The sequence below is a fragment of the Hyla sarda genome, chromosome 2, assembly GCF_029499605.1.
Source record: "Hyla sarda isolate aHylSar1 chromosome 2, aHylSar1.hap1, whole genome shotgun sequence".
NCBI lineage: Eukaryota > Metazoa > Chordata > Amphibia > Anura > Hylidae > Hyla > Hyla sarda.
Genome location: NC_079190.1, coordinates 21,057,799 through 21,078,565, shown reverse-complemented (window position 1 = coordinate 21,078,565; position 20,767 = coordinate 21,057,799). Strand labels below are relative to the sequence as shown.

Genomic DNA, 20,767 nt, shown 5'->3' with positions numbered 1-20,767 from the left:
CCTAATAGGAGATAAGGGGATGCCAGGAAAAGGTGGGCAGATCTCTGTCCAATCTATGGGAGATTTTCAGCAATGCAAATAGTATGCCCACCCATTAGGTGGCCTCTTACCTGTTGTACTGAAACTAGTGATGCTGCCTACTATGAGGGTAGGAAGGAGGACCACCCTGAATCCAACCAATCCCAGACTTATGTGTGGGGGGCGCTACTGTTCTTCATGTATGGTCTGTAAGCTCTTCTGGACAGAGTCCTCTCTAGTTTCATTGTTTGCATACATTTTTATCATCAGTATTATCTTATCAATATTTGCTTTGTAATATTTCTTATGTTTCATGTTCTTTAACCTGGTTATAATATGGCGTCAATTTATTTAGTAACGAAAAAAAAAAAAGGAATATAGTGTAGCTCACGGTGGTGAAAGATATACCCAAGGAAGCTGGTGTTACCTACAACCCCAATAGGTCTACAATATACTAAGAGATTAAAAAAAAATATATTTTTTATAATATAAATATATCTATATCTATATAAATGGGAATATGCAAATCAGCTCATTACATCACCTTTTCAGGCGATGTTTCCTGGTATCAGCTTAGCTTCAGTTACGGAATATAAAAAGCTAATCGGGATTAATGCCAAGCCAGAACTCTCTCTCTCCAGAAGGAAAGAGTACCTGAGTTAAATACTCATCCCGTTTATAACAATAATATTATATTATATTAATATATATATATATATATATATATATATATATATATATATATATATATATATTATTATTATTTATTTATTTAATTTTTTTTTATTTCAAACCAGTGCCTCAAAAGGTATATGTGAGAATGAAGGGTGAAAATATAGTAGATAGAATGATGAGTCAAATAGGAATAATCAGAATAAATGTAAAAAAATAATATTTTTAAAATATTTTATTTATACATTTTTTTCAGATTATTCATATTGGACCATTCCATCTACAATTTTTTCACCCTACATTCTCACATCTCATACTTGTGCGGAACTGGTTTGAATTATATATTTTTATACATAATTTTATCAGTTTATTTAGTAATATACCCCGTATTGCTACTGATACACAGCTCCAAAATCTCTTACCATAAGACAGATTAAAGGGTATCCCAGGGAAAAATATTTTATTATATATATATATATAATTATTTTCTTTTTTTTTTTTTTTACTGGCTCCAGAAAGTTAAACAGATTTGTAAATTACTTCTATTAAAAAAAATCTTAATCCTTCCAATAATTATCAGCTGCTGAAGTTGAGTTGTTGTTTTCTGTCTGGCAACAGTGCTCTCTGCTGACATCTCTGCTTGTCTCGGGAATTGCACAGAGTGGAATAGGTTTGCCATGGGGATTTGCTTCTAAACTGAGCGGTTCCCAAGACACGTGTCAGAGAGAGCACTTAGACAGAAAAGAACAACTCAACTTCAGCAGCTCATAAGTACTGAAAGGATTAAGATTTTTTTAATTGATGTAATTTACAAATCTGTTTAACTTTCTGGAGCCAGTTGATATATGAAAAATGTTTTTTTCCCCCTGGATAACCCCTTTAAAAGAGGTAGTCCAGAATCCAAAAATGTATCCCCTATCTGCAGGGTAGAGGATAAGTGTCAGATCGCAATCTCCCGCCTGGTGCCCCTGCTCTCTTGTATCACCAGCTCTCCCATAAAGGGGGGGGCGGTGTTGCGGGGAGAGGGATGTCGGCCACCGCTCCATTCATGAGGAGAGCGGGGGTGATGTACAGTCGGACACCCCCCCCCCCCCCCAATTATGCAATGCTCACGAGGCTGAATTTTTGCGGAATGTCCACCCGGATAATTTCGGACATTCCCCAAACAGGACCATTCAAAAATGAGCCATCTCCATAGAAAGAATTGGAAACGAGTAATCCAACCAAAAACCGATTATACCCTTTCCACAGCATAGATCAGTGTTTACCAACCAGTGTGCCTCCAGCTGTTGCAAAACTACAACTCTCAGCATGCCCGGACAGCCAACGGCTGTCCGGGCATGCTGGGAGTTGTAGGTTTGCAACAGCTGGAGGCACACTGGTTAAAAAAAAAACGACTGCATAGATGATAAATGCCATTCCTGTTAGCATCTGTCATACAGGCCACAACAGCTGCCAAGCTGCAAACCTGCAATTGTTTTCACTTTTCTAAAAACATTTCAGCAGAGTCTAGCGGGGACGGGAGTTGCTGTTGCGAGTTTTGGCAGGTCCTGCTTACCTGGCAAATTTGTACCAGCTGTTCATGTGCTAATCTGTTCATGAGAGATAATGAGTCACCGGATATATATCCCTGAGCTGGTAATACAGCAATGACTGATTATAACACTAACACATTAACCCTAATTCCGTATCCTATGTATAAGATTATAACTACTATAGTACTGCCCACTATATACAAGAATATATCTGCTATAATACTGGTACTATGTACAAGAATATAACTACTATAATACTGCCTCCTAGATACAAGAATATAACTACTATAATACTGCCTCCTATATACAAGAATATAACTACTATAATACTGCCTCCTATATACAAGAATATAACTACTATAATACTGCCTCCTATATACACAAGAATATAACTACTATAATACTTCCCCTATATACAATATAACTACTATAATACTGCCTCCTATATACAAGAATATAGCTACTATAATACTTCCCCTATATACAAGAATATAACTACTATAATACTGCTCCTATATACAAGAATATAACTACTATAATACTGCTCCTATATACAAGAATATAACTACTATAATACTGCTCCTATATACAAGAATATAACTACTATAATACTGCCTCCTATATACAAGAATATAACTACTATAATACTACCACCTATGTACAAGAATAAAACTACTATAATACTGCCTCCTATATACAAGAATATAACTACTATAATACTGCCTCCTATATACAAGAATATAACTACTATAATACTGCCTCCTATATACACAAGAATATAACTACTATAATACTTCCCCTATATACAATATAACTACTATAATACTGCCTCCTATATACAAGAATATAGCTACTATAATACTTCCCCTATATACAAGAATATAACTACTATAATACTGCTCCTATATACAAGAATATAACTACTATAATACTGCTCCTATATACAAGAATATAACTACTATAATACTGCTCCTATATACAAGAATATAACTACTATAATACTACCACCTATGTACAAGAATAAAACTACTATAATACTGCCTCCTATATACAAGAATATAACTACTATAATACTGCCTCCTATATACAAGAATATAACTACTATAATACTGCCTCCTATATACAAGAATATAACTACTATAATACTTCCCCTATATACAAGAATATAACTACTATAATACTTCCCCTATATACAAGAATATAACTACTATAATACTGCTCCTATATACAAAAATATAACTACTAGAATACTGCTCCTATGTACAAGAATATAACTACTATAATACTGCTCCTGTATACAAGAATATAACTACTATAATACTGCCTCCTATATACAAGAATATAACTACTACAATACTTGCTCTTATATACAAAAAAAAAAAATTATGGTAAAAAAGGTCAAAAGTAAGCATACTTGCATTATACGAGACGCCCACCAATCTGAGAACAGAGGTTAAAGTTCCTCCCAATAAATGAAGTGGCAGCGCGCATGCACGACCGAGCATTCCATTTATTCTCAATGGGGCTTTATAACGTTGCCCCACACAGTGCACCGAGGGTAGAGGAGACCTTTTAATGATGAGATTATCCCTTTAGGGACATATGTCCAGTAGGTCTGGAGATACGTCCCTCAGAAGATCCTCTGCTGAATTCAGTAAGTTGTGCGGGGCTAGTGTAGTGGAGTCACAGACAAATATGTAAATTGATCCAGCAGAGCTCCACCCCCTGCGCACTATTTACTGAATTCAGCAGAGGATCTTCTGGGGGACATCTCTAGACCTATTGGACATATTTAAGTAAGTGACCCCTCGTTGGGCTCCTGTTCACCCGCACTATAACAGTGTATTGGTTTAGTGTGGGTGAACAGGCTGACAGTTTTCTTTTCCATTGGAGTACCCCTTTAAAGGAAATTTTTTCAAATCAACCGGTGCCAGAAAGTTATACAGTTTTGTAAAGGACTTCTATATAAAAACCTTAATCCTTCTAGTACTTATCAGCTGCTGTATGATCCAGAGGAAGTTATGCAGTTCTTTCCAGTCTGCCCACAGTGCTCTCTGCTGCCACCTCTGTCCGTGTCAGGAACTAGAGCAAGGACAAATGCCCATAGCAAACCTCTCCTACTCCGGACAGTTCCTGACATGGACAGAGGTGGCAGCAGAGAGCACTGTGGTCAGACTGGAAAGAACTATATATGACTTCCTAGAGCATACAGCAGCTGATAATCACTGGAAGGATTAAGATTTTTAAATAGAAGCGATTTACAAATCTATACAACTTTCTGGCACCAGTTGATTTGAAAAAAATAAAATAAAAAATTTCCCCACTGGAGTACCCCTTTAAGGCAACTGCCAGTGGCAAAACTAGAAAATTAGACCCTCAAAAGGCCAGAAGATCCTCGGGAGTAGATGGAGGTACATAAATTAGTAGTAAATACATAGTGGGATGGATTAGGAGAACCAGCCAGGGCAGTGGAGGTCCCTTAGGCCTGGGGCCTAAGGGACCTCCACTGCCCTGGCTGGTTCTCCTAATCCATCCCACTATGGGGGAGATTTATCAAAACCTGTGCAGAGGAAAACTTGCCCAGTTGCCCATAGCAACCAATCAGATCGCTTCTTTCATTTTTCACAGGCCTTCATAAAAATGAAAGCAGCGATCTGATTGGTTGCTATGGGCAACTGGGCAAGTTTTCCTCTGCACAAGTTTTGATAAATCTCCTGCTATGTATTTACTACTAATTTATGTACGACTTCTAGATAAGTAGCCATTAAAACCGACCATTTTTCATTGCATGGTCCCTGAAGGATGCAAGAGGTATATGCCCCAGGTATGTACCTCTTGCATCCTTCAGGGACCATACAATGAAAAATGGTCGGTTTGAATGGCTACTTATCTAGAAGTCGTCCAACCTTTAATGTCTACAAATCGATTCCGACCCATCGTCTTCACAACCCACCAGAGACCACCATCAGACCCTGGAATGTCATAAAACCTTTCGCTCAACCATAGACCGGATCACCTGGTTTCTTGTCTTTCCTCCAGACACCATTCTTCCCTCTCCAACATGTCCAACCAGTCTTCTACCTCTCTAGAAATTTCTAAAGGAGAAGGTGCGAGATTCTTTGGCGGTGACAGGTGATAAATCTCCGGCCCTTCACACGGCTGGCAGTATATCACACACAGTTGTTGGTTTTGCGGCAATAAAATGTCCGCCCTGAACTTTGGACCCATTGTTCTGTCCTCAGAATCTACAGCTGACTAGAAGGTGGAATTTTTATGGACTTCTTGATATGGCCCCGGTGGGCATCATGGGATGACTGTATAGGAGGTGGGATGTCCTCACTACTGATGTGACCGCCATAGTTTCTCAAATACAGCATACAATATGTAATCGGTTCCAGGAGGTTGAATCAACAACTCTATAGAAAACTGGTAATTGGTTCTGGAGACCCAAAACCATTGTATGTGTGGTGGCCTAGTACAGGAGTTGCACACTGTACCTTTGCTATCCTGTCAGGTGGACTCTATTGCGGTGTCCTGAGTCCCTCTTTACCCTATGTAAATGGTTAATTATATCTAATATCTATTGTAGTGTGTGTGTGTGTGTGTGTGTGTGTGTGTGTGTGTGTGTGTGTGTATATATATACACATACATACATACACATACATATATATATATATACACACACACATACATATATATATATATATATACACACACACACACATATACATATATATATACACACATACACACACACACACACACACACACACAGTACAGCTTCCTATACTTTACATTGCACGGATCCCTCAACATACGATGGTTTCAACAATGGTCCATTTGGAACGGATTACAATCATATGTTGAGGGATCACTGTGTGTATGTGTAATATATATATTTGTAATCCGTTCCAAATGGACCATTGTTGAAACCATCGTATGTTGAGGGATCCGTGCAATGTAAAGTATAGGAAGCTGTACTCGCCTGGCCCCGCCGCTCCGGACAGTCACCGCTGCCCGAGATGTCGCCCTCCATCGCTGCCACCGCGTCCCCATGATGTCCACGACGCTCCACAACGTCTCTGCTTCCCCGGGATCCTCGCTCTCCGTCGCCGTCATCACGTCACTACGCACGCATGCCGTTCCTATTGGATGACGAGACGGCGTGCACGCGACGTGATGACGATGATGGAGAGAGTAATCTCTAAAAAAAAAACCTTATGGGCCCTGAACAGGACGGAAGACAAACGTCAAAGCCTAACCAATTTAACCCTTCGAGGACCAAGGGACGTATTTGTCCCCTGTTTTTAAATTGCCTGTATCAGGCAATTATAAGCATAAGACAAATACGTCCCTTGTTCCTCAAAGCGTTAAAGGGGTACTCCAGTGGAATTTTTTTTTATTTATTTATTTTTTTAAATGAACTGATGCCAGAAAGTTAAACAGATTTGTAAATGACTTCTATTAAAAAAATCTTTACCCTTCCAGTACTTTTTAGCAGCTGTATGCTACAGAGATAATTCTTTTCTTTTTGAATTTCTTTTTTGTCTTGTCCACAGTTCTCTCTGCTGACACCTCTGTCCGTGTCAGGAACTGTCCAGAGCAGCATTTGTTTGCTATGGGGATTTTCTTCTGTTCTGGACAGTTCCTGATACGGGCATCAGGTGTCAGCAGAGAGCACTGTGGACAAGACAAAAAAGAAATTCAAAAAGAAAAGAATATCCTCTGTAGCATGCAGCTGCTAAAAAGTACTGGAAGGGTAAAGATTTTTTTAATAGAAGTAATTTACAAATCTGTTTAACTTTCTGGCACCAGTTGATTTAAAAACAAAAACAAATAATGTTTTCCACCGGAGTACCCCTTTAACAGCTCCCCAGTGGTTCCCAAATTGTGGCCCTCCAGATGTTGCATAACTACAACTCCCAGCATGCCCGGACAGACAACGGCTGTCCGGGCATGCTGGAAGTTGTAGTTTTGCAACATCTGGAAGGCCAACATTTGGAAACCACTGCCTTAACAAGAGACTTGCTAAGTTTTGTTGCCCAATACTGTTGTCCAAAAATTACTCATTTTGAGTTGAACTGCTGGGTACATCCCATTAACAATCGGCACAAATTGCACCCATTTGGGGCTTAAAGGGGTATTCCAGGAATTTTATTTTTTATTTTTATAACAACTGGCTACAGAAAGTTAAACAGATTTGTAAATTACCTCTATTAAAAAATCTTAATCCTTTCAATAATTATCAGCTGCTGAAGTTGAGTTGCTCTTTTCTGTCTGGCAACAGTGCTCTCTGCTGACACCTCTGCTTGTCTCGGGAACTGTACTGAGAAGAGGTTTGCTATGGGGATTTGCTTCTACACTGGACAGTTCCCGAGACAGGTGTCATCAGAGAGCACTTAGACCATCTCAACTTCAGCAGCTCATAAGTACTGAAAGGATTAAGATTTTTTTGAATAGAAGTAAATTACAAATCTGTTTAAACTTTCTGGAGCCAGTTCATATAAAAAAAAAATAAAAAAAATTAAGTTTTTACCTGGATAACCCCTTAACACGCCAAAATCTGTGTTGAAAAGTGTATTAGTGTGAACCCGTCCCAATGATAAAATTACACCCCCTCCCTTGAGTTGTCCTAAAGTTGGTAAAAAAAATTCCTAATTTCTTATAGTTGCATTTTTGGAGATCTCTGTGGCACCATGGGGGTCCCTGGCTAAAGGGAGAAGCATACAGATACAATAGAATGTGGGGATCATTGGTGCCAAGAGGTAAAAGACCCATTGCTGTGCCAGGTGTGAGCCGAAATAATCATTGCATCTATCATATGACGGCCACCCAACTTTCTTAGAACTTTTATAGCAATTCAGGAGCACAACTGAGCTGTGCACATTCAGGATACTAGGAAAGCCTGGTGACCACCACTGATCTGGTCATGCCAGGATGGGAGGAGGCAGGGAACCCCCCTAAGCAATGTCCTAGCACCGCTCCTATTCGCAGCCATTTACATTCTTAACCTTTGTACAGAATAAGGAGGAAAAGAATTTAGATTTAAAGGGGTACTCCGGTGGAAATTTTTATTTATTTATTTTTTCACATCAACTGGTGCCAGAAAATTAAACGGATTTGTAAATTAAAAAAAAATCTTAATCCTTCCAGTACTTATTAGCTGCTGAATACTACAGAGGAAATGATTTCCTTTTTGGAACACAGTGCTCTCTGCCGACATCACGAGCACAGTGCTCTCTGCTGACACCTCCGTCCAGAGCAGCATATGATTGCTATGGGGATTTTCTCCTACTCTGGACAGTTCTTAAAATGGACACAGATGTCAGCAGAGAGCACTACTGCTCTGTATCCTGATATAGTGAAAAGCGACAGTGAAAATTATATGTACAGTATGTGTAGCTATAAATTAATGTCATTGGTATACATAGCAAACTGCATAGGGTGGGTTTATTACAGGTAAGGGGCCCCCCCTCCCCCTATCACAGGTAAGGAGCCCCCCCCTCCCCCTATCACAGGTAAGGAGGCGTGTCAGGCTGTGGCACTTAAGCAGCTCGACTCCACCTCTGTGACACTTGGTTGGCAAACTAATGAAATTATTCTTTTTTCTGGGTCACCATTAACGCCAGGAGAGGTACACTAGTATACACTTGTATACCCTAACAGTGTTCCCCAATCAGTGTGCCTCCAGCTGTGGCAAAACTACCAAGCAGTTGGGAGTTGTAACAGATTACCTGGGAGTTTTAAAATCATCCTGCCATTGAACTGGCTTGAAAGGGACACTTTAAGCATTAAAGGGGTATTCCGGGTTTATACATCTTATTCCATAGGGGATAAGATGCATAAACCCGGAATACCCCTTTAATCATGACTGCTTTCTATCGAAAAAACAGCTCCACACCTGTCCACAGGTTCTATGTGGTATTGCAGTCCAGCACCATTCGTTTCAATGGAGTCAGCCTCAATAATACCAAAACACAACCACGGAACGGTGTGGCGCTGTTTGGGAAAAAAAGCAGGGCAGATTTCTTCCAAAAACAGTGCCACCCCCTGTCCTCAGGTTGTGTGTGGTATTACAACTTGGCTCCATTCACTTCAATGGAACTGAGCTGCAGTACCACACACAACCTGAGTACAGGGGTGGCGCTGTTTTTTTTATTTCTAACCCTGGACAACTCTACATGACTACAATCTATTAGTCTTGTTATGCAACAAACGACGCCACAAAAGGAGAATATTTCTCTCGAAGTAGTGAGGACAGGTTGGTTTCGCAAACTTGTTTTTCCTCAGCGCGTACGGTAAATCCCTGCGGGTTCCTTGACGGACATCGAAACATAAGCTACGAAAATATTATTTTTTCACTTTGGCGACATTGCGAGCATTGTTCTGCTAAATTCCACCATTAGAATGTGTTCTATACGGATGGTTCTTAGCCCCCAGGCTCATGTAAACCTCTCAAGAATTCACTCCGACCTCGCGGGAAGCGGGTGACCTGTAGTAGGGTCCGGCTGCTTACGTAAGTCCCACCAATGGGGTCTCAGTCCTTACGTAAATCCCACCGCTGCTTATGTAACTTCTCTTCCCTCACAAAACATGGATCACCAGGGAAGTGTGAAAAATGGCATTAGGGAAGCTACATTGACAGAAAAAGCACGGGGCAGCGTTTCCCAACCAGGGTGCCTCCAGCTGTTGCAAAACTACAGCTACCAGCATGCTTGGACAGCCTTCGGCTGTCCGAGCATGCTGGGAGTTGTAGTTTTGCAACAGCTGGAGGCACCCTGGTTGGGAAAAACCGGCATGGGGTCTTTACTACTATTGTGCGCCCATAAAAATAATAGCTGTGTAGGCCTCATGTCAATCTGAAATGCGTAGGTCCAAAATAGCTGCCCCACATGGTTTAATTGTAGACTACTGGGACGAGATTTAAAGGGGTATTGTTTTTATATACCAACTGGCTCCAGAAAGTTAAACAGATTTGTAAATTACTTCTATTAAAAAATCTTAATCCTTTCAGTACTTATGAGCTTCTGAAGTTAAGGTTGTTCTTTTCTGTCTAAATCCTCTCTGATGACACGTGTCTCGGCAACCGCCCAGTTTAGAAGCAAATCCCCATAGAAAACCTCTTCTAAACTGGGCGGTTCCCAAGACACGTGTCATCAGAGAGGATTTAGACAGAAAAGAACAACCCAACTTCAGAAGCTCATAAGTACTGAAAGGATTAAGATTTTTTAATAGAAGTAATTTACAAATCTGTTCAACTTTCTGGAGCCAGTTGATATATATAAAAAAAAAAAAAAAAAAAAAAAAAATTTCCTGGAATACCCCTTTAACAAAACCTATGCAGAGGAAAAGTTGACCAGATGCCTATAGCAACCAATCAGATCGCTTCTTTCATTTTTCAGAGGCCTTTTTAAAAATTAAGCCTAGCTGATTGGTTGGTATGGGCAACTGCTCGACTCTTCCAGATTTTGAAAAAGGTGTAATTATTAATAAATAATATTTAATTAATAAATATTTATTATAAATTATAATTATTAATTAAATAATATTATATTTATCATTAATTAAATTATAATAAATATAATTAATTATAATTATTAAATAATCATAATTGTTATAATAATTAATAATTATAATTAATATAATTATAATAAATAATATTTAATTATTATTATTATTTATTTCATGAAACAAGTTTTTGATCCCGGGGGGTCTGAGTGCTGGCCTCCCCCCCCCGCAATCTTCTGTTTGGTGCCCCAGCTCTCCTACACAGCCGCGCATTACGAACCCTCCAATTAGCTCTATAGGAGAGCAGTTCAGCAACCTACGTATCTCCCATAGAGCTATACAGTGGGGACGCGGCGGCCCCCCGCTTCGGGCAGGGGTCGTGATGCGCCGCTGTGAAGGAGAGCCCGGGCTCCAAACAGGAGATTGCGGAGGACCCAGCGCTCCGTCCCCCCCATGATCTAAAATGTATCCCCTATTCTTTGGATAGAGGATAAGATTTTTCCCATGATCCCTAATTGTATACAATAAGGGTGCGCGGAATCACACATTTTTGTTTTTGGGCATGTTCACTTGGTGGAATGTCCATAGACCACAAAGCATTTCCCAGCGGATTACACAGAAAGAACGGACAAGTCAATTCTTTCCGCGGAGGTTGGAGTCGGAATTTCCGCAGCAGATGTTTCCACTGTGGAAATTCCGCCGTGTGCACGGTGCAGAATAATCCCAGAAAAAAAAAAAAAAATTAAGAGTAGTCTATGGAGGCGGCACATTTCCAAACAGTCCTAGCTCCAGCATGTCCTACCATGGGCCGGCAGAACATTCTGCAAAAAATCCACTGTGTAAACACACCCCAAAGGCGGTATGGGGTTCTGTGGCACTTTTCAAAATGTTTTATTTTTTTTTTAATATATTTTTTTACTTTAAAAAGGCTCGTTCACACAAGCGTATTTTGCGTATTTTTCTGCTGCTTATTTTTTGCTGGTAAGTCAATGATAAAATAAGCAGCAGAAAATAAGCAGCAGAAAATAAAAAAAAGCTGAAAATTCACAAAAATTTGCGTGTGACCGAGCCCTAAAGGGGAGCATACATGCTGCGTATTTTTGTGCTAGCAAAGTCTATGGAAGTAATATTGAACATCCATAGACTTTGCTAGCGCTGAAATACACAGTGTCATAAGCCTCTAAAATGTAAATAAAAAGTCTTTGAGTGCCTTAAAATACACTTTCAGAACATAGCCAAATAGGTCTTATATCCACACCCAGAAACAGTCTTGGTATTATGTTAAAGGGTTTATCCAGGAAAAAAAAAAAAAAAAACTATATATATATATATATATATATATATATATATATATATATATATATATATATATATATATATATATATCTCAACTGGCTCCAGAAAGATAAACAGATTTGTAAAATTACTTACAAATCTTAATCCTTTTAGTACTTATGAGCTGCTGAAGTTGAGTTGTTCTTTTCTGTCTAAGTGCTCTCTGATGACACCTGTCTCGGGAACTGTCCAGAGTAGAATCAAATCCCCATAGCAAACCTCTTCTACTCTGTGCAGTTCCTGAGACAAGCAGAGATGTCAGCAGAGAGCACTGTTGCCAGAAAGAAAAGAACAACTCCAGCAGCTGTTAATTATTGGAAGGATTAATATTTTTTTTTTTTTTTTTTTTTTTTTTAAGAAGTAATTTAGAAATCTGTTAAACTTTCTGGAGTCCTTTGAGATTATATATATATATATATATATATATATATATATATATATATATATATATATATAAAGTTTTTTCATGGAACACCCCTTTAATTGGAATAGGGCATGAGTTGCAATTCCAGACACAGCCTATGGACTAGGGTGGCGCTGTTTCCATTAAAAAAATAAAAAAGCTAACTTTTTATTTTTTACTTTTTTTTCCCAGTCCCATACAGACCCATTAACATTGTATAGCACTGCTACAACATATGAAGTGATACTATGGTGTCATACTACATGGCACGAGCCTAAGGCGGCTGGAATTTGGGATCTATATGTGAAAGTGTATTGAAAAAAAATAAGTAGAAAATCCTACGAGATAAACCAGTATTTGCCAACCAGGGTGCCTCCAGCTATTGCAAAACTACAACTCCCAGCATGCCCGGACAGCTGTTTTGCAACAGCTGGAGGCACCATGCTTTGGAAACACTGGTTTAAACCTTGACAATGTGCGGAGTAGAAGGGAAGAGTTATCAGGGATGGGACAATTACTTACCAAGGGTGTATTCCCATATTGCCTAGGACATCACCTACTGCAAACACAGCTCTGCAGATACTGAAGAACTCTGATAGTCAGCCAGGTATCAGTACTGGGACACAACTGGGTGTGATGGAGGAGCAGTGTGTGTGATGGATGTAATGGAGGAGAAGTGTGTGTGTGTGATGGATGTAATGGAGGAGCAGTGTGTGTGTGTGTGATGGATGTAATGGAGGAGCAGTGTGTGTGTGTGTGATGGATGTAATGGAGGAGCAGTGTGTGTGTGTGTGATGGATGTAATGGAGGAGCAGTGTGTGTGTGTGTGTGTGTGTGATGGATGTAATGGAGGAGCAGTGTGTGTGTGTGTGTGTGATGGATGTAATGGAGGAGCAGTGTGTGTGTGTGTGTGTGATGGATGTAATGGAGGAGCAGTGTGTGTGATGGATGTAATGGAGGAGCAGTGTGTGTGTGATGGATGTAATGGAGGAGCAGTGTGTGTGTGATGGATGTAATGGAGGAGCAGTGTGTGTGATGGATGTAATGGAGGAGCAGTGTGTGTGTGTGTGATGGATGTAATGGAGGAGCAGTGTGTGTGTGTGTGATGGATGTAATGGAGGAGCAGTGTGTGTGTGTGTGATGGATGTAATGGAGGAGCAGTGTGTGTGTGATGGATGTAATGGAGGAGCAGTGTGTGTGTGATGGATGTAATGGAGGAGCAGTGTGTGTGTGATGGATGTAATGGAGGAGCAGTGTGTGTGTGATGGATGTAATGGAGGAGCAGTGTGTGTGATGGATGTAATGGAGGAGCAGTGTGTGTGTGATGGATGTAATGGAGGAGCAGTGTGTGTGTGATGGATGTAATGGAGGAGCAGTGTGTGTGTGATGGATGTAATGGAGGAGCAGTGTGTGTGATGGATGTAATGGAGGAGCAGTGTGTGTATGTGATGGATGTAATGGAGGAGCAGTGTGTGTGTGATGGATGTAATGGAGGAGCAGTGTGTGTGTGATGGATGTAATGGAGGAGCAGTGTGTGTGTGATGGATGTAATGGAGGAGCAGTGTGTGTGTGATGGATGTAATGGAGGAGCAGTGTGTGTGTGATGGATGTAATGGAGGAGCAGTGTGTGTGTGATGGATGTAATGGAGGAGCAGTGTGTGTGTGATGGATGTAATGGAGGAGCAGTGTGTGTGTGATGGATGTAATGGAGGAGCAGTGTGTGTGTGTGTGATGGATGTAATGGAGGAGCAGTGTGTGTGATGGATGTAATGGAGGAGCAGTGTGTGTGATGGATGTAATGGAGGAGCAGTGTGTGTGTGTGATGGATGTAATGGAGGAGCAGTGTGTGTGTGATGGATGTAATGGAGGAGCAGTGTGTGTGTGTGTGATGGATGTAATGGAGGAGCAGTGTGTGTATGTGATGGATGTAATGGAGGAGCAGTGTGTGTGTGTGTGATGGATGTAATGGAGGAGCAGTGTGTGTGTGTGATGGATGTAATGGAGGAGCAGTGTGTGTGTGTGATGGATGTAATGGAGGAGCAGTGTGTGTGTGTGATGGATGTAATGGAGGAGCAGTGTGTGTGTGATGGATGTAATGGAGGAGCAGTGTGTGTGATGGATGTAATGGAGGAGCAGTGTGTGTGTGTGTGATGGATGTAATGGAGGAGCAGTGTGTGTGTGTGTGTGATGGATGTAATGGAGGAGCAGTGTGTGTGTGATGGATGTAATGGAGGAGCAGTGTGTGTGTGATGGATGTAATGGAGGAGCAGTGTGTGTGTGTGATGGATGTAATGGAGGAGCAGTGTGTGTGTGATGGATGTAATGGAGGAGCAGTGTGTGTGTGTGTGTGATGGATGTAATGGAGGAGCAGTGTGTGTGATGGATGTAATGGAGGAGCAGTGTGTGTGATGGATGTAATGGAGGAGCAGTGTGTGTGATGGATGTAATGGAGGAGCAGTGTGTGTGTGTGATGGATGTAATGGAGGAGCAGTGTGTGTGTGTGATGGATGTAATGGAGGAGCAGTGTGTGTGTGATGGATGTAATGGAGGAGCAGTGTGTGTGATGGATGTAATGGAGGAGCAGTGTGTGTGTGTGATGGATGTAATGGAGGAGCAGTGTGTGTGTGATGGATGTAATGGAGGAGCAGTGTGTGTGTGATGGATGTAATGGAGGAGCAGTGTGTGTGTGTGATGGATGTAATGGAGGAGCAGTGTGTGTGTGTGATGGATGTAATGGAGGAGCAGTGTGTGTGTGTGTGTGTGTGTGTGATGGATGTAATGGAGGAGCAGTGTGTGTGTGATGGATGTAATGGAGGAGCAGTGTGTGTGATGGATGTAATGGAGGAGCAGTGTGTGTGATGGATGTAATGGAGGAGCAGTGTGTGTGTGATGGATGTAATGGAGGAGCAGTGTGTGTGATGGATGTAATGGAGGAGCAGTGTGTGTGATGGATGTAATGGAGGAGCAGTGTGTGTGTGTGATGAATGTAATGGAGGAGCAGTGTGTGTGTGTGTGATGGATGTAATGGAGGAGCAGTGTGTGTGTGTGTGATGGATGTAATGGAGGAGCAGTGTGTGTGTGTGAGATGGATGTAATGGAGGAGCAGTGTGTGTGTGTGATGGATGTAATGGAGGAGCAGTGTGTGTGTGTGATGGATGTAATGGAGGAGCAGTGTGTGTGTGTGATGGATGTAATGGAGGAGCAGTGTGTGTGTGTGATGGATGTAATGGAGGAGCAGTGTGTGTGTGTGTGATGGATGTAATGGAGGAGCAGTGTGTGTGTGTGTGTGTGTGTGTGATGGATGTAATGGAGGAGCAGTGTGTGTGATGGATGTAATGGAGGAGCAGTGTGTGTGTGTGATGGATGTAATGGAGGAGCAGTGTGTGTGTGTGATGGATGTAATGGAGGAGCAGTGTGTGTGTGTGTGATGGATGTAATGGAGGAGCAGTGTGTGTGTGTGATGGATGTAATGGAGGAGCAGTGTGTGTGTGATGGATGTAATGGAGGAGCAGTGTGTGATGGATGTAATGGAGGAGCAGTGTGTGTGTGTGTGTGTGATGGATGTAATGGAGGAGCAGTGTGTGATGGATGTAATGGAGGAGCAGTGTGTGTGTGTGTGATGGATGTAATGGAGGAGCAGTGTGTGTGTGTGATGGATGTAATGGAGGAGCAGTGTGTGTGTGTGATGGATGTAATGGAGGAGCAGTGTGTGTGTGTGATGGATGTAATGGAGGAGCAGTGTGTGTGTGTGATGGATGTAATGGAGGAGCAGTGTGTGTGTGTGATGGATGTAATGGAGGAGCAGTGTGTGTGTGTGATGGATGTAATGGAGGAGCAGTGTGTGTGTGTGATGGATGTAATGGAGGAGCAGTGTGTGTGTGTGATGGATGTAATGGAGGAGCAGTGTGTGTGTGTGATGGATGTAATGGAGGAGCAGTGTGTGTGTGTGATGGATGTAATGGAGGAGCAGTGTGTGTGTGTGATGGATGTAATGGAGGAGCAGTGTGTGTGTGATGGATGTAATGGAGGAGCAGTGTGTGTGTGTGTGATGGATGTAATGGAGGAGCAGTGTGTGTGTGTGTGATGGATGTAATGGAGGAGCAGTGTGTGTGATGGATGTAATGGAGGAGCAGTGTGTGTGATGGATGTAATGGAGGAGCAGTGTGTGTGATGGATGTAATGGAGGAGCAGTGTGTGTGTGTGTGATGGATGTAATGGAGGAGCAGTGTGTGTGTGTGATGGATGTAATGGAGGAGCAGTGTGTGTGTGATGGATGTAATGGAGGAGCAGTGTGTGTGATGGATGTAATGGAGGAGCAGTGTGTGTGATGGATGTAATGGAGGAGCAGTGTGTGTGTGATGGATGTAATGGAGGAGCAGTGTGTGTGTGTGATGGATGTAATGGAGGAGCAGTGTGTGTGTGATGGATGTAATGGAGGAGCAGTGTGTGTGTGATGGATGTAATGGAGGAGCAGTGTGTGTGATGGATGTAATGGAGGAGCAGTGTGTGTGATGGATGTAATGGAGGAGCAGTGTGTGTGATGGATGTAATGGAGGAGCAGTGTGTGTGTGTGATGGATGTAATGGAGGAGCAGTGTGTGTGTGATGGATGTAATGGAGGAGCAGTGTGTGTGTGTGTGATGGATGTAATGGAGGAGCAGTGTGTGTGTGTGATGGATGTAATGGAGGAGCAGTGTGTGTGTGTGTGTGTGATGGATGTAATGGAGGAGCAGTGTGTGTGTGTGATGGATGTAATGGAGGAGCAGTGTGTGTGTGATGGATGTAATGGAGGAGCAGTGTGTGTGTGATGGATGTAATGGAGGAGCAGTGTGTGTGATGGATGTAATGGAGGAGCAGTGTGTGTGATGGATGTAATGGAGGAGCAGTGTGTGTGTGTGATGGATGTAATGGAGGAGCAGTGTGTGTGTGTGATGGATGTAATGGAGGAGCAGTGTGTGTGTGTGTGATGGATGTAATGGAGGAGCAGTGTGTGTGATGGATGTAATGGAGGAGCAGTGTGTGTGTGTGTGATGGATGTAATGGAGGAGCAGTGTGTGTGTGTGATGGATGTAATGGAGGAGCAGTGTGTGTGTGTGATGGATGTAATGGAGGAGCAGTGTGTGTGTGTGATGGATGTAATGGAGGAGCAGTGTGTGTGTGTGTGATGGATGTAATGGAGGAGCAGTGTGTGTGTGTGTGATGGATGTAATGGAGGAGCAGTGTGTGTGTGTGATGGATGTAATGGAGGAGCAGTGTGTGATGGATGTAATGGAGGAGCAGTGTGTGATGGATGTAATGGAGGAGCAGTGTGTGATGGATGTAATGGAGGAGCAGTGTGTGATGGATGTAATGGAGGAGCAGTGTGTGTGTGTGATGGATGTAATGGAGGAGCAGTGTGTGTGTGTGTGATGGATGTAATGGAGGAGCAGTGTGTGTGATGGATGTAATGGAGGAGCAGTGTGTGTGATGGATGTAATGGAGGAGCAGTGTGTGTGTGTGATGGATGTAATGGAGGAGCAGTGTGTGTGTGTGTGATGGATGTAATGGAGGAGCAGTGTGTGTGTGTGATGGATGTAATGGAGGAGCAGTGTGTGTGTGTGTGATGGATGTAATGGAGGAGCAGTGTGTGTGTGTGATGGATGTAATGGAGGAGCAGTGTGTGTGTGTGTGATGGATGTAATGGAGGAGCAGTGTGTGTGTGTGTGATGGATGTAATGGAGAAGCAGTGTGTGTGTGTGTGATGGATGTAATGGAGGAGCAGTGTGTGTGTGTGTGTGTGATGGATGTAATGGAGGAGCAGTGTGTGTGTGTGTGTGTGTGATGGATGTAATGGAGGAGCAGTGTGTGTGTGATGGATGTAATGGAGGAGCAGTGTGTGTGTGTGTGATGGATGTAATGGAGGAGCAGTGTGTGTGTGTGATGGATGTAATGGAGGAGCAGTGTGTGTGTGTGTGTGATGGATGTAATGGAGGAGCAGTGTGTGTGTGATGGATGTAATGGAGGAGCAGTGTGTGTGTGATGGATGTAATGGAGGAGCAGTGTGTGTGATGGATGTAATGGAGGAGCAGTGTGTGTGATGGATGTAATGGAGGAGCAGTGTGTGTGATGGATGTAATGGAGGAGCAGTGTGTGTGATGGATGTAATGGAGGAGCAGTGTGTGTGTGATGGATGTAATGGAGGAGCAGTGTGTGTGATGGATGTAATGGAGGAGCAGTGTGTGTGTGTGATGGATGTAATGGAGGAGCAGTGTGTGTGTGTGATGGATGTAATGGAGGAGCAGTGTGTGTGTGTGATGGATGTAATGGAGGAGCAGTGTGTGTGTGTGATGGATGTAATGGAGGAGCAGTGTGTGTGTGATGGATGTAATGGAGGAGCAGTGTGTGTGTGTGATGGATGTAATGGAGGAGCAGTGTGTGTGTGTGTGATGGATGTAATGGAGGAGCAGTGTGTGTGTGTGATGGATGTAATGGAGGAGCAGTGTGTGTGTGATGGATGTAATGGAGGAGCAGTGTGTGTGTGTGTGTGATGGATGTAATGGAGGAGCAGTGTGTGTGTGTGTGATGGATGTAATGGAGGAGCAGTGTGTGTGTGTGATGGATGTAATGGAGGAGCAGTGTGTGTGATGGATGTAATGGAGGAGCAGTGTGTGTGATGGATGTAATGGAGGAGCAGTGTGTGTGATGGATGTAATGGAGGAGCAGTGTGTGTGTGTGATGGATGTAATGGAGGAGCAGTGTGTGTGTGTGATGGATGTAATGGAGGAGCAGTGTGTGTGTGTGATGGATGTAATGGAGGAGCAGTGTGTGTGTGATGGATGTAATGGAGGAGCAGTGTGTGTGTGTGTGATGGATGTAATGGAGGAGCAGTGTGTGTGTGTGATGGATGTAATGGAGGAGCAGTGTGTGTGTGATGGATGTAATGGAGGAGCAGTGTGTGTGTGTGTGATGGATGTAATGGAGGAGCAGTGTGTGTGTGTGTGTGATGGATGTAATGGAGGAGCAGTGTGTGTGTGTGATGGATGTAATGGAGGAGCAGTGTGTGTGTGTGTGATGGATGTAATGGAGGAGCAGTGTGTGTGATGGATGTAATGGAGGAGCAGTGTGTGTGATGGATGTAATGGAGGAGCAGTGTGTGTGTGTGATGGATGTAATGGAGGAGCAGTGTGTGTGTGTGATGGATGTAATGGAGGAGCAGTGTGTGTGTGTGTGATGGATGTAATGGAGGAGCAGTGTGTGTGTGTGTGATGGATGTAATGGAGGAGCAGTGTGTGTGTGTGATGGATGTAATGGAGGAGCAGTGTGTGTGTGTGTGATGGATGTAATGGAGGAGCAGTGTGTGTGTGTGTGATGGATGTAATGGAGGAGCAGTGTGTGTGTGTGATGGATGTAATGGAGGAGCAGTGTGTGTGTGTGTGTGTGATGGATGTAATGGAGGAGCAGTGTGTGTGTGATGGATGTAATGGAGGAGCAGTGTGTGTGTGTGTGATGGATGTAATGGAGGAGCAGTGTGTGTGTGATGGATGTAATGGAGGAGCAGTGTGTGTGATGGATGTAATGGAGGAGCAGTGTGTGTGTGTGTGTGATGGATGTAATGGAGGAGCAGTGTGTGTGTGTGATGGATGTAATGGAGGAGCAGTGTGTGTGTGATGGATGTAATGGAGGAGCAGTGTGTGTGATGGATGTAATGGAGGAGCAGTGTGTGTGATGGATGTAATGGAGGAGCAGTGTGTGTGTGATGGATGTAATGGAGGAGCAGTGTGTGTGATGGATGTAATGGAGGAGCAGTGTGTGTGATGGATGTAATGGAGGAGCAGTGTGTGTGATGGATGTAATGGAGGAGCAGTGTGTGTGTGTGTGTGATGGATGTAATGGAGGAGCAGTGTGTGTGTGTGTGTGATGGATGTAATGGAGGAGCAGTGTGTGTGTGATGGATGTAATGGAGGAGCAGTGTGTGTGATGGATGTAATGGAGGAGCAGTGTGTGTGTGATGGATGTAATGGAGGAGCAGTGTGTGTGTGATGGATGTAATGGAGGAGCAGTGTGTGTGTGTGATGGATGTAATGGAGGAGCAGTGTGTGTGTGTGTGTGATGGATGTAATGGAGGAGCAGTGTGTGTGTGTGTGTGATGGATGTAATGGAGGAGCAGTGTGTGTGTGTGATGGATGTAATGGAGGAGCAGTGTGTGTGTGTGATGGATGTAATGGAGGAGCAGTGTGTGTGTGTGATGGATGTAATGGAGGAGCAGTGTGTGTGTGTGATGGATGTAATGGAGGAGAGCAGTGTGTGTGTGTGATGG

The 20,767-nt window shown here is 42.7% G+C and overlaps 1 protein-coding gene across 21 annotated transcripts in view; it reads right to left on the bottom strand.

Moving 5' to 3' along the window:
* Window positions 1-20,767, bottom strand: part of SYTL2 (synaptotagmin like 2) — a 168,818-nt gene that overhangs the window by 100,858 nt on the left and 47,193 nt on the right. Inside the window, exon 1 of one of the 21 annotated variants that reach the window (XM_056561319.1) lies at window positions 12,995-13,119. The exons of 19 other annotated variants lie outside the window; for them this stretch is intronic. The gene's annotated coding sequence lies outside the window, so the exon portion shown is untranslated. Of the gene's footprint in view, window positions 1-5,241; window positions 5,568-12,994; window positions 13,120-20,767 lie in introns of those variants that run through there. One more of the 21 variants, XM_056561320.1, reaches the window with a different exon arrangement.